Consider the following 24699-nt stretch of genomic DNA (forward strand, 5'->3'; position numbering starts at 1 on the left):
CACACACAAATGAGAGCGCGCGCGTGCGCCAAGAGAGAGAGAGAGAAAGAGAGAGAGAGAGAGAAACTACACATGTCTGAAAATACTCCAGTAGTTAAACAACTCGGAAGTCAGCTTGTTGAGAGTATAATTTTATTTGCATTAGCGAAACAGAATAAAATCATTATCATAAACAGTTCAGCAGTTACATACTCATTCTTCTGTTTATAGGTAAGTCCTAAATTTTTGGAAGTTTTTCTGAAGTGACCTGATCCTCTCCTTTATTAACGATCATTTCTTAAAGTTGCAGATAAGTATCTTGCACGTAGAAAGAGAGACATCTGCAAGTTTCCCCAACAGTCTGTTCTGGAGCAAACACTTGCACGTATCATCAATGAACTTATATTCATCGATCATCTAATGACTAAATTATGAGAAATAGGTGGTTGTTTGCCATATTTCATAAATTTCTGAAGAAAATTGTTTGAAAGTACACATACGGTATGCCACGCCTATCCAACAGTGAGCTCTACTTCCCCATAAGTAAATGTCTGTTTACCTCTGTTTAGGTCCTCAAGAAAGTCATATGAGGTGCCTACTTTCACTTCTTCATTTAGCTGTAACCGCACAGTACACATATAATATTTTGATTTTCGCAGATCTTTCCTCTCTGTATAGCCAACTACACTACTTTTTGTAAAAAGTGAAACACCACGATAAGAGGACGCGTAGAACTGCGGAACCATAAGTGATTTAAACGACAGAGAGGTTGAGTGTACGTAAGAGTAATAGCGCCCTCTTTTGTGTGACCGATCAGGTGAACGTTACGCAACGCTCAGACAGTGCGGAGCCGTCATAGGAAGTGGAAACGTGTGACCAAGTGCCACTATGTCTCGCCAACATCACAGAGTGGAATATCGGCATTTGAGTGCGGTCGAATGGAGCAGTATGGTTGGTCTCCGGGAGGCGGGTCTATCGTTCCCTGACATAGCGGATCGTATAGGGCACGCTCCTTCTACAGTGAGACATATGTACAACCAGTGGAGAGAAGAGGGTCATACTCAGCGCCAACAGGGTACGGGGAGACACAATGTGACCACGGCGCGAGACGACCGCCATCTTGTCCGCTTGATCCTAACGGCCAGAACAGCTTCGTCCGCAGCGTTGGCGCGACGTTGGAGCACTGCAACGTGTGTGGACATGTCTGCGTCTTCTGCGGACTGGACCGGTGGCACGCATGTCATTACGTCGACTTCCACTGACCAGAACCCACCAACGCCGCAAGCTGCAGTGTGCCCGTGAACGCCGAGATTGGCATGCTGAGTGGCAAAATGTGTTTTCGGGCGACCACCACTTGAACGTGGCCTACAGTGATGGCAGCTTAAGCGTTCGGTGTCGCGGAGATGAATCCAGCCAGGCGTACTGTATTGTTGAGCTGTGTAGCGGACTAACACCACTGCCTATAAAGTGCTATCTCTCCTCCTACGTCTTGAGGTCAATTTGAATAGCTATCACTACATCAGGGAGGTTTTACAGCCCGAGGCACTGCCCCTCCTGCAACCGGCTCCACATGCCGTATTTCAGCGGGATAACACTCGAACGCATGTGGCGAGGAATGTACAAGCCTTCGTCGAAGGATGACAAGTACCAATGCTTCCCTAGTCTGCCCCTTCGCCTGAAATGCCGCCCATCGAAAATTTTTGGGATATGATCGGTCGGTGTCTTGGTCGTTCAATTACTCCTGCAGCCACAGTTGATGCTTTGTGGACGCGCCTACAAACCACGTGGCAGAACATTTTCCAGTAGCATATTCAGGCGCTTTTTGATTCCATGCCATGACATCTAGCGGATCTGGTTGCAGCACGTTGTGGTGCTACTCTGTATTGAATTTCCACAGTCATAGCGCATGTACAGGTCTGCAATACTACTCATCTACGGAGTGTCATGTCCCTAATCTGTGGAACAAATTTCATTGTGATCACATTCGTCGGTCTTGGTGTTTCACTTCTCCCACACAGTAGTGTATATATATATTTGTATCCTACAGAAAAGTTTATGATCTTTAACTTACTGAAATGGATTTAGAGTTTTCGGGTGAATATTAGTATTCTGAGCAGTAAATAGTACATCATTATCAAATGTTAATATCTTTTCATTTTCGAAGACTTAGATATAGGTTATGTAACAGGTTGGCCCCACTTAGTTTTCTATAGGATTCAAAGCAGCTCATGTTGTCGGATCGAAATTTACATAGAAACATGTGGTCCATTCTATATTTTTAAATTGTTGCTTTTCAACTGTCCAAGGGCACAAAATCGTTGATGGAGGAGTGTGGCCATACTTAACTAACGAGTTTTCCTATTTCCAAAAAACAGTTCCACGTGTCTGTATTGTGCTGATAGGATTACCAAGCAATCCTTCACATCTGGAAAATATAAAATTTGGGTCACTTTTCGTTTTCTTTTCCAACTGTTTCTGAGGCACTTCAAAATGTACAGTGTCAAACACACAAAAAATCTAGTTGAATCTAGTGGATTCTCAACAAAAGGTTTCATACGCTTTCCTGATTATCTGCAATGAGGGTAACTACTTTGAACCCTGTTCCTTCCAACACACCCAAAACAATGCTGCCTAAGGATTTCACCTGCTCATCCGTCATATTAGCAACAGGGAAGATCGCCACCACATCAAATTATTTTGACAAAAGTGAAGCCACGACAAATTCCTGGGCTATTTTAGCACAAGTTTAAGTTTCAAATACGTTACAGCCATATGGTTCTCTAAAAGTTTTGGCTGTATATAAGAAGAGACAGTAGTTCTACGGCGTCAAATATTTAACTGTGTTTTTCAAGTGTGGAATACTACTATTTAATAATGGCTTCACCAACTGGTAAACAAAAATCAGGTTCTCTGGTAGAAACATCAGATTGCATGCCTCTAGAGCACTGTACTGAGAGGAAGGATGTACATACAAACAATGCATTGTTAGAATTGACATGCAAACAACTAATTCCTATCATAGTTTTGTTGGCATACAGTCTATATTTTGTTTTCTGTGGCGGTTTTAGTTGTTCCACAACCAATTTTAGTCGTTCATTTTCATCCAAGTTGGGTACAGTTCCCTCATATTGGATTGCACAGTCTAATTTGTTTCTAACAGGTGATTCCATTATTCCTTTTGCAGTTTCCAATATAGGAGAGTCTAAAGCGTTTATTGAGATCCGTTGCTTTGTGTTTTCTACCAAGGTTTTCACAGCATTATTGCCAGTATTAGTACTTGCACTGCATGATAAATCATCATCGATAGTGATGAAGAAAATTACATGAGATAGTCATTGCCTACTACTAGAAGACAAATATGCACCCTGTCATCATGCTTCATCACATACCACCTGTTATGAAATATTTTACTGTTTTCTAGAATTGCGACATCGTGTTTGGCAATTCAGTAAATCGTGCTCAACGTATTTCTTATGGTCCTTTTCCTCACTGGAGATACGTTTAACTATACACGGTGATTTTGAGCCGTAGGGTGGTGTATACGGACGGATAGGAATATAAAGCAGCTGGAAAAATCTGCATGCTCAAACAGACGCTGTATGGTCTGAAACAAGCTCCTTTACAATGAAATAAGAAACTGAAAAAGTTTCAGAATAATGAAAAACTCATTCAACTGAAATCTGACCAATGTGTTAACCAATCAGATACAGAGAAGAGAATTTATCTTCTTGTACACGTTGATGGTAGACTTCTATTTGGAGAAGGCATTTGTCAAATGAAAAATCTCCAGCAAAAACATTACAATTAATGAAAAACCAGCAATGTTTCACGGACTTGAAATCGAAAGAACAAAAGAAAGTGTTTATATTCATCAAGAAAAAGAAGTGGTGAAAAGATATAGAATGGAAAACTAAAAAAACAGTGACAACTCCAATTCCACCACAAGGAGAAATTGAAGAAATCGATGCAGCAAAGTGTGACGTTTCCATAGTGTGAATCGATAAGAAGAAAAAAGGTCAAATGTGTGTGCAATCTTATGGAACTTAACTGCTAAGGTCATCAGTCCCTAAGCTTACACACCACTTAACCTAAATTATCCTAAGGACAAACACAAACACAAACACCCATGCCCGAGGGAGGACTCGAACCTCCGCCGGGACCAGCCGCACAGTCCATGACTGCAGCGCCTGAGACGGCTCGGGAAATCCCGCGCTGCGAATCGATAAACAGTTTATTTTGTTTAACATGTAAAACAAGATTGGACCTGGTATATTCGGTGAAATATGAAAGCAGATCAATGAGTAAGTCAAATCTCACAGACTCCCAAAACTTGAAGAGAACATTAACATACCTGAAGTGAACGACAGGGAGTGTATTATTCTACGCAGCAGAAGAACAAGTACAAAAATTAGTGGATCACTGTGATGCAGATTTAATTGCTGATAAGAAAGTCAGAAAAAGTACTACAGGATATAAATTTCTATGCAGTAATGCCCCAATCACCTGATGCTGCAAGATACTGTGTGTATTTGCACTATCTGCTGAAGCAGAACACATATCTGCAGTTAAATGTGTCAATAGATGAAGGTTTTGAAGACTTTCACAGTAGAGCTGCTGACTAAAAACATAAAGAATACACTTTGTGTAGATAACCAAAGTGCAGCAAGCTCATTGGTGTGAGTATAGTTTTGTAAGTGATAAACTGAACCATGATTAGAACTGTCAAACTCAAGAACTACTTACTGACATTCGAACTAAACCATTTCAAAGCATTGTTTTTAAAAGAATGAAATAAAAGTTAATATTTAATTGAAATTAAAATCTTTTGTTTATTTAATAATATATTTTCAGAGGTATGGTTACAAATATTTTGTGAGATAATGTCATATTGTTTTGTTTAAGGGGGCGCGTTGAGATAAAAGAAAGAAACTTTAGTAAATAAAAAGAATATGTACCTGTTAGTGTTAGGCCACAGCTGGTATACATTCTTTCTGTATTTGTAAGTAGGCTGTTTAGGTTCTTATATTGCTAACGCAACGTAGCGCTCTGTATGAAAATCACTGGCTGTGCTGTGTGCAGTCTGTGGCTGGGTGGAATTGTTGTAATAGTCGCTATTGTAGTGTTGGGCAGTTGGATGTGAACAGCGGGCAGCAATGCGCAGTTGGAGGTGAGCCGCCAGCAGTGGTGGATGTGGGGAGAGAGATGGCGGAGTTTTGAGAGCGGATGATTGGACGTGTGTCCATCAGAGACAGTAAATTTGTAAGACTGGATGTCATGAACTGATATATATATATATATATATATATTATGACTTATATATTATGACTTTTGAACATTATTAAGGTAAATACATTGTTTGTTCTCTATCAAAATCTTTCATTTGCTAACTATGCCTGTCAATAGTTAGTGCCTTCAGTAGTTAGAATCTTTTATTTATCTGGCAGTATTGGCGCTCGGTGTACTGCAGTAGTTCGAGTAACGAAGATTTTTGTGAGGTAAGTGATTCATGAAAGGTATAGGTTATTGTTAGTCAGGGCCCTTATTTTGTAGGGATTATTGAAAGTCAGATTGCGTTGTGCTAAAAATATTGTGTGTCAGTTTATTGATGATCTGAATAAGTAAAGAGAGAAATGTCTGTGCACGTTCAGTTTTGCTCAGCTGTTTGAAAATCAAATAGTGTAAGGGGTTTATCACCACAGTAATTCATTAATTTTTCTAAGGGGATGTTTCATAATAAGGTGGCAATATGAAATGATCGCTATTTAAAAAAATAAATGTAGTCGGTCGTTCATTGTAGCTTTGTGTCTTAATGTGCTATTTTAAATAAAAGTGGATCCCCACATTTTATGAGTTATCTTGACACTCCCTTATCCAGAACTCTGTCAGTCCTAATGATATATGACTCATCGAAATATCTGACGCTCACACCAAGTTGTTTTATCTTTGAAAGGTCCCTTGGGATATGATGAAGCATGCCTTTCGTCTGTTGTTGTTCTTTCAGTTTCAGAGTCGTAATCTGAATGACATCCAACGACGTTACACCTTTATGGCAATTCTGAGGTTTCATGAAATCTACTAAACAAAATAAACAGAGTTTTAACACAATACATTTAAGTACGCACCACAATGGACAAGTGTAGCTCTACATTTTATCGAAGAACATGCACTTAAGCTCGAAAACTATAGCAAAAGAGAGAGTTCAGAATCTATGACCCTTCTTCATAGAAGATGTTTTTACACTGTTCAGAATGGAACTCTAATATTCAGCAATAATGATATGTACACTACAAAACTAACTTCCAAGTTAACACTCTTAAAGAAATAATAATAAGAAGCGAACACTTAACACATACATAATGTATGCGTGACAGCTCAAAGTACTGGGTAACAGAGGACCAGCCAAGACGACTAGTGTGACGTCAAAGTTTGTTGCAGGGGGCTCACATTTCCCGTGGGCCCGGGGTTGCTCCTTGTGATGTATTAGACTGAAGACTAGCCCACTCGATCTTGAATTTTCAGTCGAACTATAGAGTGATTACAATTGTACGAATACACGAAAAGGCCTGAAGTGTAGATTTGGTTTAGACGAAATAATTGTGTGCTCCTACCAAAATACCATTTAATTTCATCTTTTACTTTTAAAACGAAACAAAAAACGTTTAACAAGAAAAGATCTCATTTCTCGTATGAACAAATATACCTGCTTTCGGCAGTCACTGTGTGACCCAGATTTATTAACTTATTTTTTTCGTTAGACCAAGTGAAGTATGTTTGATACTGTCGCTTATTTGGTACAGCCACTGTCAAAATACATTAGTCAGTTTTAGAATTTGTTGTTGGGTGTGTCAAACTAGGTGTAATTATATATACTGTTTCTCACTGAGGTACTGTGAATTTATGCTTTTACCGGGCTCGGCAGAGAAATCAGAAAGAAAATGGAACGCTTAAGGCATTTGATGAGAAACAGAAATCGAAAACAGGTACCTATAAAAAGGTCTGGGATATGTAGCTAACTGTACATTGTCAATGATAGTTAAGAAGAGAGATCAAATTACGGCAGTGTTTGAGTGCAGTATGTAAGGGCCAGTGAGAAAATGTGTGAAAACAGCTAAACAAGAAAATACAGAACTGCGCTGCTTATTTCGTTAAAACAAGCAAGGTTTCAGAATACTTCGGTGATGTTTTGCTAGAAAGAGCAGATGAACTTCTTAAATAAATGAGCATTGACTTTTCTCAAGAACAGCTGGTTGAAACTTTTCAGAAAAGGGTACACCATAAAGTTAAAGGTACGTTACCGATGTACCTAACCAAGTTTTGCCATCTATGCATACAGTTTTTTGCAGTCTGCGTTACCTTCAATACTTAAACAATATGACGTGAAAAATATATTCTCGTAACTTATGCGTTGTTCAACACGAAATTCTTTGACACGGAAAATGTTTCGGTCCCCATAGTGCTGTGTTAATTATTTTTCAGTATATACCAATAGATGTTTCAATGCGAAACTGCCTGCCAACTTATTGCTATAAGCGCGCAAGACGAGAATGAAGGAGAGCTCACATGATTCATAACATATGTTTCAAAGATTTCATGATACCTGGTCCCTAAAACCTCTTCGAAAATTTGCTACGATGGCAAGTTGAACATTATAATCCTGTCACATATGTTACATTATTCCAATGAAAGTTTGCTTTTTTTTGTAGATATTTCTCGTCAACCTAATTCAAGCGTAAACGTGATCCGCTAAACAGTCTTGCATGTACAAATTCATTTAGTAAGCGTCCTGTATGAGTTTCTTTAAATGGATAAACTAGACTATGGTTGTTGTTGTTGTGGTCTTCAGTCCTGAGACTGGTTTGATGCAGCTCTCCATGCTACTCTATCCTGTGCAAGCTTCTTCATCTCCCAGTACCTACTGCAACCTACATCCTTCTGAATCTGCTTAGTGTATTGATCTCTTCGTCTCCCTCTACGATTTTTACCCTCCACGCTGCCCTCCAATTCTAAATTGGTGATCCCTTGATGCCTCAGAACATGTCCTACCAACCGATCCCTTCTTCTAGTCAAGTTGTGCCACAAACTTCTCTTCTCCCCAATCCTATTTAATACCTCCTCATTAGTTACGTGATCTACCCACCTTATCTTCAGCATTCTTCTGTAGCACCACATTTCTAAAGCTTCTATTCTCTTCTTGTCCAAACTGGTTGTCGTCCATGTTTCACTTCCATACATGGCTACACTCCATACAAATACTTTCAGAAACGACTTCCTGACACTTAAATCTATACTCGATGTTAACAAATTTCTCTTCTTCAGAAACGATTTCCTTGCCATTGCCAGTCTACATTTTATATCCTCTCTACTTCGACCATCATCAGTTATTTTACTCCCTAAATAGGAAAACTCCTTTACTACTTTAAGTGTCTCATTTCCTAATCTAATCCCCTCAGCATCACCCGATTTAATTTGACTACATTCCATTATCCTCGTTTTGCTTTTGTTGATGTTCATCTTATATCCTCCTTTCAAGACACTGTACATTCCGTTCAACTGCTCTTACAAGTCCTTTGCTGTCTCTGACAGAATTACAATGTCATCGGCGAACCTCAAAGTTTTTACTTCTTCTCCATGAATTTTAATACCTACTCCGAATTTTTCTTTTCTTTCCTTTACTGCTTGCTCAATATACAGATTGAATAACATCTGGGAGAGTCTACAACCCTGTCTCACTCCTTTCCCAACCACTGCTTCTCTTTCATGCCCCTCGACTCTTATAAGACTTAAGACTTATAGACTATGGTGTCGTCACTAAATTAATCGTTATGAACGGTTTATCACCATTGACAGTTCATACAAAGTAAGTGCAAGTTTATAAGACGTCTACTTCTTCGTTTTCAACAGTTAACAAACTAGTTTTGAGTTAAGATTTACTGTGCTTTTCTTGAAGATAATCCTCGTCAAGGAGAATTCGAAACTGCAATCGTAGACCCAAACAGGGAGGAAGCGCATAGTGTAGAATTTACTATCGATTATAGGGTACAACATATTTTACATAAAGAATCAATAATATGAAAACTTTGTGCAATATGGCTACCATGTTAGTTCCGGACTCAAAGCAAGTGCCCATACATACAGCCCTTAAGGGCACTTGACCCAGTAACAGCTGTTGAAACACAGTGGCGTGCTTGTGTAGGTACCATTTTACACAGACGTTTTTCAGTGACAGCTTGTAACATCGTTCCAAAACGTAGCCCTCCAAAGGTGCAAGAAGGATAACTGTAACTGACATCTTCCAAGGTATGCATTTCGGTCCTTGCGTCCACTATAAAGCTTAAAATACTTCGCATATAAATTATACTAATTGGTGGTGTTGCGGAGTTCACACAATCCCGCATGAACGAAAGTATACAAATGGCCAAGCGAGTTAGCAAGGTCTGTCTCATAGCATACAGTATCGCCTTTCACTCTTACGAATTGGAGAGAGCCACCGTCATTTACACCACATAAGACAACATTCGATAGTCCCCCACAACTCACGGAGGCAGTATGGTCAATATCCTAATAGGTTCTCTGAAGTGCATCCAGTGCGTACCAAAAGCCTGAGTTTTACTGCCTTCTGGCTGGGGTAAAGTAGCCTCAGGTCCATAAGATGTTCACTGAATCACTGTGAGACAATTCTGAAACAATGTTTCTCTGAATATCGGAATACTGGAAAAACGGAAGGTTTGGTTATAACATACTATCGATGACGAGGCAGCTAGAGACAGAGCACAAGCTCGGATTTGAGGGATATCAGCCATGTTCTTTTCATAGGAAAAGTGTTAGTACCTGAATTATCTGATTTAGCAAACCCACGGAAAACGTAAATCAGGATGACAGAACAGGAATTTGAACCGCTGTCCTCCCTCCTGTATTGCAGGCTTATGCCTACTCTGCCAGCAACACGCACTACATCCAAGTTACGCGGGCAGCCGGCTGTTTAGCGGGCGGCACCCGAGGGCTGCAACGCTACACACCTAAGCGCCGACAGAGGCCCCTGCCCCCACGAATCACTTTCTTACGCCGGCCACGTGGAAGGAAGCAAGATAGACCGTATCCTGGCCGTATTTAGGGCGACAGAGCACTAGTGCGGCCGCTGCCACGGCCAGACTTGCAGCTGGTCGGATGCGGCCAGGTTTGCGTATTTTATAGGCCCTTTGCTGTTCCTTCTCTATATAAACGATTTGGGAGACAATCTGAGCAGCCGTCTTAGGTTGTTTGCAGATGATGCTGTCGTTTATCGACTAATAAAGTCATCAGAAGATCAAAACAAGTTGAAAAACGATTTAGGAAGGATATTTGTATGGTGCGAAAATTGGCAGTTGACCCTAAATAACAAAAACCGTGAGGTCATCCACATGAGTGCTAAGAGGAATTCGGTAAAATTCGGTTACACGATAAATAAGTCTAAACTAAAAGCCGTAAATTCAGCTAAATACCTAGGTATTACAATTACAAACAACTTAAATCGGAAGGAACACAGAAAATGTTGTGGGGAAGGCTAACCAAAGACTGCGTTTTATTGGCAGAACACTTAGGAAATGTAACAGATCTACTAAGGAGACTGCCTACACTACGCTTGTCCGTACTCTTTTAGAATACTGCTGCGTGGTGTGGGATCCTTACCGGATAGGACTGACCGGGTACATCGAAAAAGTTCAAAGAAGGGCAGCACGTTTTGTATTATTGCGAAATATGGGAGAGAGTGTCACAGAAATGATACAGCATTTGGGGCGGACATCATTAAAAGAAAGGAGCTTTTCGTTGCGACGGAATCTTCTCACGAAATTCCAATCACCAACTTTCTCCTCCGAATGCGAAAATATTTTGACATCGACCTACAAACGGAGAAACGATCACCACGATAAAATAAGGGAAATCAGAGCTCGTCCGGAAAGATATAGGTGTTCGTTCTTAGCGCGCGCTATACGAGATTGGAATAATAGAAAATTGTGAAGGTGGTTCGATGAACCCTGTGCCAGGCACTTAAATGTGATTTGCAGAGTGTCCATGTAGATGTAGATGAAAGGTGCCGCGCAACGCGCACGGAGCCGGCTGCGGCCAGCACTTTGTCGTGCGACAAGGAGTGCCGCTGCGGCCTGAAGTTGCACGCAGCTGAACGGGACAACGCGCGCGTTCCGCTGCCAGTGTGCTGCCAGCCGTGTGTGCGGTTCTAGCTGCGGAGGTATTTTAGATTTTATTATTTGTTTGCTGCTGTGTGTCTGCAGAAGGACCATTCTGTCGTCATGGACTTTGATACGGACAAATTTATTATAAACATAAGCGAGAGGCGTGCTTTGTGAGATTTGTCATCTGAAGAAATATGCTGACCAACATGTGAAAAAGAGAATGTGGGAGGAAGTGAGTATCATGTTCGGGGTCAGAGAATATGCAACACCACTGGAATAAAACACTCTGTGTAAGTTCTATTACTTTTATTTATCTTTATTGACGGAACATGTACGTATAATTTAGACTTCAGTGAGTGTAATCCAACTCCCGTGGCAGAGCGCCTTCATGTACAAAATCATCGGCAAAAACGTTGCTGTTGTGTGAATTGGATGCAAGCCTGCGTATTCGTTGGCGAATGTCCGCATGAACTGAAGGATATCCATACTGTGCATCTAAATATTGAACACCATCACACTTTCGCACATAGTTGCGTAGAACACAACGTGCCTTAACCAAGTGTATGTCTAAATCAGTGTCCACATCCAGGCGTCTGTGAAAGATCCTCCACTTATTTGCCACTATCCCGAGCGTGCACTCTACGAAACGTTTGCTCGAGCATAACGATAGTTGACTATTTTTTTTTATCAAGTCGCAGACCTACGTATGCACACATAATTCTGTGTGACTGCGAAATTGCGTCGTCAGCAACAAATACATAAGGCACTATCGTTTTGTTTATGTCTGAAAAGTTTGTCTTCCACAATGTCCCAGTTATTAACCAGTACCGCTTATAGAACACTGATTGTTGAAATGGCGATGAGTCAGCACATTTACCATACCATCCCACATCTACAGCAACAAATTTATAGTTTGCATCACAAACAGCCATTAATAGAATAGAGAAATATTTCTTATAGTTGAAGAACATAGATGGACTGTTTGTTGGTTTCATCAGTCGCACATGCTTTCCGTCAACGGCGCCGAGACAGATTGGGAAATCGGCCTTAGTTTCAAAGTCGTTTGCCATTTGCACCCAGTCGTTTCTGGTCGGTTCTGACAAACATTCACCTTTTAAGATAATTCAGATTGTTGAACGTACTCTTCTTATAATTTCACTGATAGTTCTTACTCCAAGTAGGAAAGCATGATGCAAATCAAGGAACGAATTTTCAGTTCCCAGATATCTGTAAGGGAGAAATTACTTATTTATTTCACACTACTGCGAGATAGGTTAGTTTTAAGGCAACCTTTTTCTGAACAGAATGTCTCGAAATATTTTTCTAAGATAATCTAATAAATAGAATCGTTGTAATCATTTTCTCTAAATTTACGTATGTCCCATCGGTTCAAAATGGTTCAAATGGTTCTGAGCACTATGGGACTCAACATCTGAGGTCATCAGTCCCCTAGAACTTAGAACTACTTAAACCTAATTAACCTAAGGACATCACACACATTCATGCCCGATGCAGGATTCGAATTTGCGACCGCAGCGGTCGCGCGGTTCCAGACTGTAGCGCCTAGAACCTCTCGGCCATCGGGGCCGCCAGTTTCCACCAAAACAACCGACGACGGTAAATTGATAATCGTGTTACATCCCCAATACTTACATTTTTCGGTGAATCGTCAAGTTAATTTTAATTACTACATAATGTAACATTAACAATTTCATTATTAGTAAAATTTTTCTTTTATGAAATTTACCTTAATTTGCAGTTTCTCCTCATTTCCTATGCATTGTGGCATTGCTGTGTCTGTACCTCTTACGCTGTCTCCAATTTTCTTTAATATTTCATCAAACGTTTTTATAGGTATTCTAATGAAATTGAAGAATTTGTCTTTGTGTTCACGAAGTTCGCAAAAAAAGTAGCGAACATTCGGTTTGTAGAGCGGGATAGCAACAAAGGACGCACTCAGTATCTTTTCTTCTGCAGTTTGGCTTGACGATGCCAGAGGTACGCAGCCGCCGCTATCCCCGTGATCTCCATCGTGCGACTGAGCTGCAGCCAACCGACTGCCAACTGTGCCCGCCACCCGCAGTCCTGGTCGCAGAAGCTACGGCCACGGCCGCGGCTGTTGCCCTTAAGCTGTCGCCACACGGACCGTGCAAGCGAACGCTGGGCGTTGAGCGTGCCGAGTTTCTGACGTCATAGCGTGGAATAGCACGTTCGGGAGTCTTTCCGAACGTGCAGAGCAATATCTGGCATGTCAGATATTCTGAGCGTTGACCAATGAGATGGCACGATGCCACCTACGTCACACGCGCGCCGTCTCCCTTCAGTACAAAGTTGTGAGGCGCCATATTGGCATTCATTTCAAGCCTATGTCTAAATATGCCGTTTCTGGGCGTCAACAAGTTGAGAATCACTGGAAAACCCGTTGTTAACTTTGTGATTCGTTCCAATAAAATAATGAGAAACATCATATTCGTGCCAAAAGAATTATAGCAACTTTAGTATTATGAGAATATGCTATTTGAAGGCAGCGACACACTGAAGATCCACCCAAAACGCATTGTTCTTGGTGCTATTTGTTATAGTTAAATTTCAATTATTAACATATCTACGATTAAGGTTTTCAGCAAGTGGTAAGATGCTATGATTGAGTGCAATAGTATGTTGTTGGTTTAGCGAAGTGAGTAGCCATTATTTCGCGATATCATATTCAGAATAATGGACATGTGGGTCTGTGAAGAAGACTTTCGTGTTTTTCGAACCAGGAAGGTGCACTCTCAGTTTGGTCTCCGTGTCCTGTTGTTGGCAGAAGCAGGCAGTGAATCTCGTCAGGAGAGGCGAGCCTCCCCAGGACGAGAGTAGTTTCTGTGGCCTGCTTCGTGTCTTTCTGTACAGAGCTGACGCTTGTCCTAGCTGCGAGCAGGCGGCGCCGTGTCACCACTACCATTCCCGGAGAATTACTGAGCATGACGTTTGACGCCACGGCGCTGCCCGGCCAGTGTGTGAAACACGGTTGCTCTCGCCCCAAAATTCTGGTCATTCAGTCGAACTGAATCGCCCCGACACCTTGTTTGGCTTGAAGATCGCGACCAATCGAGAAGATACTTCACTAGGCCAGTACCAGCCTTATGTCTGTTAATGTGTGTTTTGTGTGCCAAGAGTGGAAAGTTTGTGCTGCATTCCCCCGTTTTTTCATGAAGCAAGCGATGTTCTCATCTATCATATTGCCAGTTGCATTGAGACACTCCCTCATGTAGGATTTTTTGAAAGTAGAGAACTGAGGGTGGAGAAGAAAGTTCTGTTTACTATGTGGCTAGTTTCCTGGTGGCCGCCTCGCGCTGATGGTAACACGCTTTATTAATTTGGCCAAATGTAAGTCCTTCAATCTGCAATAGTGCGATCTGTGCTCTGAGTAGCTAGCTACTTACTTGTTCTGGCACGCAGCTTGAGTTGTCCATTTGATTATAAGTTGTGATTTTATGTCTTTAACTTTGAATCCGTGAACTGCCCAGATCAGGATAAGTTGTTACGTTTTCTCCGTGGAGTCTTCCATGTGGTCTGGTACACCCCCACAGTGTTAGCGCCATTTTTGTGTAAAATATACCCATATGTTTAGAAGACTTTACTTTACTCTCTATTAGTTACTTATGAACTGTGTCCAATAATTAGAGCAAATAAAAATCTCTTATTCTCAGACTTGATTTAAATTGTAAGATCCTTTAAATTGTTCTACAGTTTTTCCATGAATAGGCACCGCAGTAATAATAAATATAACCTGTTGCGCACTTAAGCTTGTTGCTCTCATTATGACAGTGTTGTTGTTGTGCGCAGTGGGCATACTCAACGATGCTTCTCTTGTTACTCAGTGGCGTTAATGAGCACCACATTCACTAAGCTTGTTTAACTATGAGTCTGTTTATTGACGTGGGACAAGCGTGTCGATTTCCCCTAGGATTATAAGTTGCCCGCGTGCTCCTTCGCGACTGTTTGGCTAAAGATCTTGCAGTATTCAGACGTAGTAAACACCAACATATCATGTAACGTCGTACCATGACGCAGGTGTAGGGGCACTGCCCACGTAAACACCGTAAACTTTCACCTCAATGGGGAAAAAAAATTAGTCACCCTCTTAAAAGAGCAAATTATTCGCTTTGAAACGCTGTAGAGTTTGTGTAAAACTGAGAACAGCGGTAATGTGAACCCCTACCATCGACGTGTCGCGGCCATGACATGTGCCAGCACCAGAGCGTTGTGTGGAATTGGTGCCGTAAGGTGGACTTGGCGGAAAGGCATAAAAGAGCTATTGTGTTTGCACGTGCCCATGACCACACCGTGGATGAAGTTATCCAATTTGTTTTTGTAGAAAACGCAAACTTTCCACTGTTTCTACTTGGAATGGCGTACTACTCACAGTGGTCATAAAAAGATACTAACATACTGCGACCCGAGACAAGTGTCATGACTTGTTAGTGACAATCGCTTACAAACCCCACACTGGATGAAGGTTCGTCTACACCGGTATCCGAGTTTACACTGCGGAGTGAGCTGTATGCAGTAGACATTTGGAAAGCAATATCTCTCAAAGCCATTGCTCACAGCGACACATAAAGCTGTGAGTCTTCAGAGGACCAGTAATAATATAATACTCAATATTCAACGCAATAAGATCTCATTCAGCAAGAAACATTTGCAGGCAAAGCGGCATTAGATATGGCTGTGCTAGGAAGATTAATAGCGACGAGATTTGTGTACCAGTTTATCGAGTTATTGTCTTCTCGCCGTATATGGCTCGACTACACAGCAGACTAGCGCGGAAAACACGCACAGGCAGATGGTGTGCCATTACCTACTGCATGGTCGTCTCAACAAGAGGATTAAGATATCGACTTCGCCTCGACCAACTGCTAGCCGAGTACAATCCACCAATGACCGGACGATCACGGGCGGAAGCCTACTCAGAAGACACAAGAGCAGCTCTCGTCCATTTGGCTAAAGATCATTGTCCAGGGCTGACTTAGACAGGGAACATCGTTTAGTGAACTCTTAGAAGTGTACAGACAGTTGCAAATTGCCGTTGCTATGAACTGTGATGTTTACCTACAATTATTTGTGCTTAGCCATTGAGGGCTTTTTTATTGTGTTATATTACAAGCAGTGTTGCAGACTTAATTATTCAAGTCACAAACATAAGTAAACATTTTAACCCATTTGGGTGACTTTGTTTCTAATTTTTTGGAGTGTATAGCTGTGTAATAGTGGCAGGGAGAAATTGTCTTGGCGGCGTACTGCACCACAAGCCGTTTCACGAACTCACAAACTCGGCCTGTCGTAACAACAGTGGCAACTCGGCCTCCACAGCAGTAGCGACGAGGCCTTTACAAAACTGGCGACTAGTGTTTGCAAAACCTACAAACTTTCTAGTTCAAGACAAACTAAATTTTGTACTACTTGCTGAGAGAGATTGTTGTTAAGACAAACTAAATTTTGTAATACTTGCTGAGAGACTATTTTGCTGTAGGAGTGTAAAATTTCGAAATTTGTGGTAAGGTCTTATGGGACTAAACTGCTTAGGTCATCGGTCCCTAAGCTTACATACTATTTGATCTAACTTAAACTAACTTACGCTATGGACGACACACACACCCATGCCCGAGGGAGGACTCGAACCTCCGACGGGGGGAGCCGCGCTGACCGTGACAAGACGCCTGAGACAGCGCGGCTACCCCGCGCGGCGCTGTTGGAGTATGTAGAGGTCGGCATTCAAATAAATTGGCGTGGGAATGTTACTGAGTAGAAGGGTAAGGAATCTGTCACGGTCTTTGGAGTGTTTATGTGGTTTAGGCGAACCGCAAAACTTAAATAAGGATGGTCAGTTCGGAATTTAAAGTGGAATATCATGGTTCAAATGGCTCTGAGCACTATGGGACTTAACACCTATGGTCATCAGTCCCCTAGAACTTAGAACTACTTAAGCCTAACTAACCTAAGGACATCACACACATCCATGCCCGAGGCAGGATTCGAACCTGCGACCGTAGCGGTCACGCGGTTCCAGACTGAAGCGCCTAGGCACGGCCACACCAGCCGGCAGTGGAATATGAGTGCATTGTCTTAAGCACGACAAACGCCGCCGAATCGAGACAAATGGCAGTGAAGGAGGAATAATGTCTAGCGTGCGTGTGTGAATGAATGTCAGTGTACAAATGAAGGTGCAGGCTGGATCTCCTGGGCCATAAAAATATTTTTGTGCCAGAAAGTGATCCGTATCTGGATAATGGTCGCCTTAGATGACACATATAGGTACGGAGAGATGGTGAAAGAAGCAGAATCAGGTACCAAGTCGTATCAAGAGACTTAAGATGAGGACACCCAGTGAGGACAGGATTGCGCCTCATACAAAAGGAACATGTTTCACGTAGTCTTCGGAAGCAAATCACAGCCGCGAGCGGCGGCCGTCACTGCGCGGTCCTCGCTGTTGCGCGCGTGGAGCCAGCGGCAGATACGCGGGCAGGAGGAGCAAGGTGTTCGCCGCAATTGGTTTACCGCCGGCTGTCATTGATATTCCGCCAGGGCCGCCTCTGGCGGAAAAGCTGAGGCAGCACGTCGCGCCGCAGCCCTCCGCCAGCCGGCTGCATCAAAATTCATTTCTCAACTACCCTCTCCTCTCCACCCCCTTTATTTACCACAACGCTATTTGATTCCGTTGTTCCCCTTACTCAGCAGTTTTTACAAAATCGCACACAGTTTCTTCGTCTCTCTTGACTCCGGATGGATCTTACTACCTTTATATTTATAGTATTCAAATTATTTTTTATTTGTGAAGCGATGCTCAGACGAACTCATCGAGAGGAATGTCTTTTCCCACTAATGTTGGCAACCTATCGTGTCCTACAGCAATCTAGAATCTACTTTCACCTGATCTACGTCTCTTGCGCTAAATTCTACATTCGATGTTGCTGTACTTCTCTTGAAGACGATCCACGTGAAGGATGCCTCGAAACTTAAACCTCAGATCAAAACAAATACAATACTGTATCTGCGGAAACCTCCAAAGACACGTTCCGTTTCATTCAATGACAAACAAACGTTGTATATGTAACATGTTAAAGAGCGCTAAAAGCAACCTACAGAGTATGGAGCAGTTTGATTAGAAAAAAGCACCATTCAGAAAACGAAATTATTGAAAGAAATGGAAATCGTTACGTATGATGTAAGGTCGCTATCCGCTGGCGTCAGCCGAGGATATACAGGGTAAATCACAAAACACTTGCTCCGCAAATGTATCGATAATGGAAGAAAAATTTGATAAGCGGATTCCACAGATTGGAATGACAGCTAGGGGGCCGCCTTTGGATTGGTTGGTTGTTTTGGGGAAGGAGACCAGACAGCGTGGTCATCGGTCTCATCGGATTAGGGAAGGATGGGGAAGGAAGTCGGCCGTGCCCTTTCAGAGGAACCATCCCGGCATTTGCCTGGAAAGAGTTAGGGAAATCACGGAAAACCTAAATCAGGATGGCCGGACGCGGGATTGAACCGTCGTCCTCCCGAATGCGAGTCCAGTGTCTAACCACTGCGCCACCTCGCTCGGTCCGCCTTTGGAGCCCATACACAGTGGTTGAAATGGCTCTGAGCACTATGGGACTTAACATCTGAGGTCATCAGTTCCCTAGACTTAGAACTACTTAAACCTAACTAACCTAAGGACATCACACACATCCATGCCCGAGGCAGGATTCGAATTTGCGACCTTAGCGGTCGCGCGGTTCCAGACTGAAGCGCCTAGAACTGCTCGGTCACAGCGGCCCGCCCATACATAGTGTTTCATCGGTTTCAAATGCGTATTTATTTACAAAAGTTACAATTACTTCAATGGAACAATGCCTTTTGACAGTACCACGGTCAAATTAGAAACTAAATTAGAATATCAATGGTGTTCGTTGCAGGAGTCTAGTGCAAGCAGTTTATGGGATCTGCAGTTTGAACATTGTAAACACCGACAGTTGTTTTTCCATGTGGTGACGCAAAGCAATGTGAATTTCACGTGGGTGTGTACGTGCAACCGTACACACAGCTTAATGCGCCTCCGGAGGGGTCGTGTTGTTGAATGAGACATTGCCTAGGCCAAACGAAACATGAACGGAAATGATAACAGGACCTCTGTGGTATCTGACACTGTAAGTAGGCTGTTTATGTGTTTGTATGTTGGCAGCGCTACGTAGCGCTCTGTAGTAAATCTCTGACTGCGCTGTGCGCACTCTGTAAGAGACTCGCTGTGGCTGGTCGGATTTGCAGTTGGAGGTGAACAGCCAGCAGTGATGGAAGTTGGGAGTGAGTAGTCAGCAGTGATGGAGGATAGAGGTTAACAATTAGCAGTGTTGGAGGTTTGCAGTAGTAGCGCGAGCGGACGATATGGTCGTGTCCGACTTCAAGATTGAATATTATTCATGATTATATAATTTTTTAAACTGGATGTCATGCACAATTATGTAATTTTTGAACTGGTTGTCACATTATTGAGGTAAAAAAATATTGTTTGCTTTGGAACATAATCTTTCCTTTGCTAACCATATGACTATTAGTAGTTAGAGCCTACAGTAATTAGAATCTTTTATTTAGCTGGCTGTACTGGCGCTTGCTGTATTGAAGTAGTTCGAGTAGTGAAGATTTTTGTGAGGTAAGTGACTCATGTAATGTGTAGGTTATTGTTAGGATTTTCTCTAATTCACGGCCATTTTTTGTATTAATTATTTTGAGTCAGTTTATCAATATTAAAGCTGTCAAATCGCGTCATCCTTGAATATTGTGGGTAATTAATACATAGGAAAAGTTTGAGTTCTGTTAGTCAGGGCTAATTGATTAGGTCAGGGTTGTAATGATAAAGAATAGCAAAGAGACAGTACATTCTATTTCACTCAGCAATATAAGCAGAAAATTATTTTATTGAGAAGTTTCAACACGTAAAGAACCAATGTACACTCAAAGCCTGTGCTCAAAATGATCGTCACCAGCGTCAATACAAGCTTCCAGTCTGCTGTGCAGTGATTTCTTCACACGTTGTAGCATTCAAGAGGAAATTGCAGCGCAGGCTGCAGTAATACGCCGTTTCATACCATCTATAATTGTTTGAAGAGGGTGGGATATCTTTCGGCGTACACGGTACACGAACGAAAGCAAATTTCCTACAGTCATCATAAGTCATGAGCATATCCGTTTTTTTCGCATTGGGAAATATCATCTTCCAAGCACGCGCTACTACATTCACTATCACACAATAACTGACAGCATCGTCGCAATTCAATCTCAGTGTACACACAACACAATGTAAACAAACATAACATCGTCATCTAGCATCTAAATAACAGGATGGAACAAACACCTGTCTGTGTTTCAAATGTTCACGATACGATAACTCGTAAACTACTTGCCGTAGCTTGCTGCAACAAACACCATCGTGGTTCTCATTGACGCTACTGTTAGAACTTTCCTGTCAATAGGCATTTTCCCGTTTAAAAATTTGTTGCTGTTGTAAATAACTGTACTTTGGTCAACGACTCAAAATCTCTGTATTGCCTGCAAATACTTGCCCTTGCCTACAATTCAGTTCCTCGAAAATCGTGCATCTGTAGTGGCTTCCATGTCCGCAGTTATATGCGGTGCAAGTGTTAGGTGATTCACTCTGTACACCCACGGAGAGTGACGCCAATAAGTGCAGCCTGGGGGCGGACCTGAGTAGTAGACAGACTAGTGGCGAACACGGCGAGTGAGGCCGGGCTCTGAGAAGAAATAGTGACATACGTAACAATCTTGAGACAGAATAATGAGAGAGGAAGATAGTGTTGAATACTGAATATAAAAGTACTCGAACAATTTTATGCTTAACAAAGTGAAAACATGTGATGTAGTAAATAATAACAGTGTATGGTAAAAGATGACATCGTAATGGAAAAAAAAACCTCAACTCCGCCCTAACAGGTCATGAAAGCCAACGGTAATGACTAGCCGCCGTGTCATCCTCAGCCCGCAGGTGTCGGTGGATGCGGAGATGGAGGGGTATCTGGTCAGCACACCGCTGTCGCCGCCGTTTTGTCGGTTTACGGGACCGGTGCTGTAATATAACAATGAAAATGCAAGTGATACTGCTGAAGGGATGACAGTAGGTCTCTCTTATTTCAGTGAATCATTGGCCAACGAATTTACCTCAAGAAAGGATACATACACTTCATCGAAGTTCAACTCATCTTAGGGTAACAAAGAGCTCATTTGTATCGCAGGTGTGCAGGATAGTTTCTCAAAAGAGACGGCCGGGGTGGCCGAGCGGCTCTAGGCGCTGCAGTCTGAAACCGCGCGGCCGCTACGGTCGCAGGTTCGAATCCTGCCTAGGGCATGGATGTGTGTGATGTCCTTAGGTTGGTTAGGTTTAAGTAGTTCTAAGTTCTAGGGGACTGATGACCTCAGAAGTTAAGTCCCATAGTACTCAGAGCCATTTTTTTTCTCAAAAGAAAGAAAAAATTAACGAAAATCACTGTGGGATGGTAGTGTTGTTTGCACGTTACAGAAGAGCTAAACAACTTTTCTTGCAGATTGCATTCATAAACACAGTTAGGTTCAATCATATGAACAGACATGCAAATTCAAAAAAAAAAAAAAAATGGCTCTGAGCACTATGGGATTCAACTGCTAAGGTCATTAGTCCCCTAAAACTTAGAACTAGTTAAACCTAACTAACCTAAGGACATCACACACATCCATGCTCGAGGCAGGATTCGAACCTGCGACCGTAGCGGTCTCGCGGTTCCAGACTGCAGCGCCAGAACCGCGCGGCCACTTCGGCCGGCCATGCAAATTCTACTGCACATAAACATTAACATTTAACAAACCGATAACAGTAGACATACTACGCGTGGCCTCTCCTACCAGAATAAAGCAGTGATAAGGAAAGGGCATGATATAGTTCACTGAGCCTGCCAGAATAAGACTTAGCATCCATGTTATACTTGGGTCAGCCTGCCAGTATAACATGTTGTAATGTTTATGCTTCAAACTATAACACTTCTATACATCAAAACTACTGTAAGGTATAATCTTTAGTCACATAGTATATTTATTTGCAATATTTTCTCTATTTTTGTTGATTATATGTGCTCAATAATAATCAAACGATATCGATGAATTATGCCATGGACAACGAATGTGGCAAATTCTCACAATATATTTATAGTGATGTAGTTTGTTTTCACGACTTTTTATTTGTTTTAACATTTATATAAGAACATAACAGCCCTCAGGTGCGACTACTTCACCAGAGAACGACGGAGAAATGGCTGGGATCCTGATACGCAACGGCAGTCATTGTTTTAGCGAGAAAGAGTCTTAGCCTGTTTCATTGTAGTACCATTAAAACCTCATAACAAAAGCGGCTGGCTCAAGATCTGCGTTGTACCTCTGTGCTGCAACGACATCACTTGAAGATACTAGGTTGATGAAAATATTAGAAATCCTGTGTTTTGCTTTGACGTGACAACAAACAGCTAGGCCCCTTACGCGTTCGTCTACTCCAGTAGAAATGGAGATAAGTTACGTGCCAACTGTGGTAACTCAGATGAGGGGATTTTATACTTATTCGTTGTGATTAGGAATCCCATAGCTTTCGGTTAAATGATGATAGCGACCTCTTGGGTAAAATATCCGGAGGTAAGATGTCCCCCGCTCGGATCTCCGGACGGGGACTACTGAGGAGGTTGACATCATCACTAGAAACAAAACCGAAGCGTGTAATGTTAGATCCCTTAACCGGCAGGTAGGTTAGAAAATTTAAAAACGGAAATGGGCAGGTTGAATTTAGATTTAGTGGGAGTCAGTGAAGTTCGATGGCAGGACAACTGTTGAGGTGAAGACGGTGTTATAAGCACAAAGTCAAAGAGGAGTAATGCAGGAGGGTTTTAATAATGAATGAGAAAATAGAATTGCGGGTAAGCTACTATGAACAGCATTGTGAACGCATTATTCTACCCAAGATAGACACGAAGCTCACACCTATCACAGAGGTACAACTTCGGGTGTCAAGTAGCTCTGCACATGATGAAGAGATTGAAAAATCGTATGACGAAATAAAATAAATTATTCAGTTAGTCGAAGGAGACGAAAATTTAATTGTATTGCGGGGCTGAAATCAGATACTAGGAAAAGGAAGAGAAGGAAAAATAGTAGGTGAATATGCACTGAGGAAAAAGAATGAAAGAGGAAGCCGCCTGTTAGAATTTTGCACAGAGCGTAAGTTAATCATCGCTAACACCAGGTTCAAGAATCATAAAATAAGGTTGTATACGTGCAAAAGATCTTGAGACACCGGAGGGTTTCAAATTAATTATATAATGGTTAGACAGAGATTTAGGAACCATATTTTAAATTGTAAGACATTTACAGCGACAGATGTGGATTTTGACCACAATTTATTAGTTATGAACTGTGGATTGAAACGGAAGAAATTGGAAAAAAGTAGAAAATTAAGAAGATTGGACCTGGATAAGTTGAAAGAATCAGAGGTTATTGAGAGCTTCGTATTAAGCATTAAGCAAAGCTGACCACAATTTATTGGTTATGAAATATGGATTGAAACGAAAGAAATTGAAAAAGGTAAAAAATTAAGAAGGTCGGACCTGGATAAGTTGAAAGAATCCTAGGTTGTTGAGAGCTTCAGAGGAAAAGGTTGATTAGAACAGGGGAAAGGAATACAGTAGAGGATATTGGTAGCTTTAAGAGATGCTGTAGAAGATCAAATAGGTAAGAAGTTAAGGCCTAGTAGAAATCCTTGAATAACAGAAAAGACATTGAATTTAACTGATGAAAAGAGAAAATTTAAAAATGCAACAAATGAAGCAGGTGAAAGGGAATACAAACGTTTAAAACGTGAGATTGATAGGAAGTGCAAAATTGCTAAGCAAGAATGGCTCCAGGACAAATACAAAGGGACCGAAGACCTCAGCGGTTTGGTCCCATAGGAACTTAACAACACAAATGCAAGGATTTAGAAGCATGTTTCACTAAGGGAAAAATAAATAGCGCCTACAGGAAAATCAAAGAGATATTTGGGGAACAGAGAAGCAGCAGTATGAATTTCAAGCGCTCAGATGATAAACCAGTCCCAAGCAAAGAAAGGAAACTCAAAAGTGGGAGGAGTAGTACGGGGTCTGTAGAATATTGTAGAAATGGAAGTGGGCGTAGATGAAGATGAGGTGGAGATATGAAACCGCGAGAAGAATTTGACAAAGCTCTGAAAAATCTAGGTCAAAACAAGGCTCCGGTAGTAGACGATATTCCATCAAAAGTAGTGATAGCCTCGGGAGAGACAGCCATGATAAAACTCTTCTATCTGGTGTGCAAGATGTCTGAGACAGGTGAACTACCCTCAGACTTCAAGAAGAATATAATAAGTCAAACACCAAAGAAAGCACTTCCGTATCTCTACATCTGTATGGATGTTCTATAAATCGAGGTTTCATCAAACCACCTTCACAATAATTCTGTATTATTCCAATCTTGAGCAGCGCGCGGAAAA

This window comes from Schistocerca americana, chromosome 1 (genome assembly GCF_021461395.2).
Source record: "Schistocerca americana isolate TAMUIC-IGC-003095 chromosome 1, iqSchAmer2.1, whole genome shotgun sequence".
In the NCBI taxonomy this organism is placed as follows: Eukaryota; Metazoa; Arthropoda; class Insecta; order Orthoptera; family Acrididae; genus Schistocerca; species Schistocerca americana.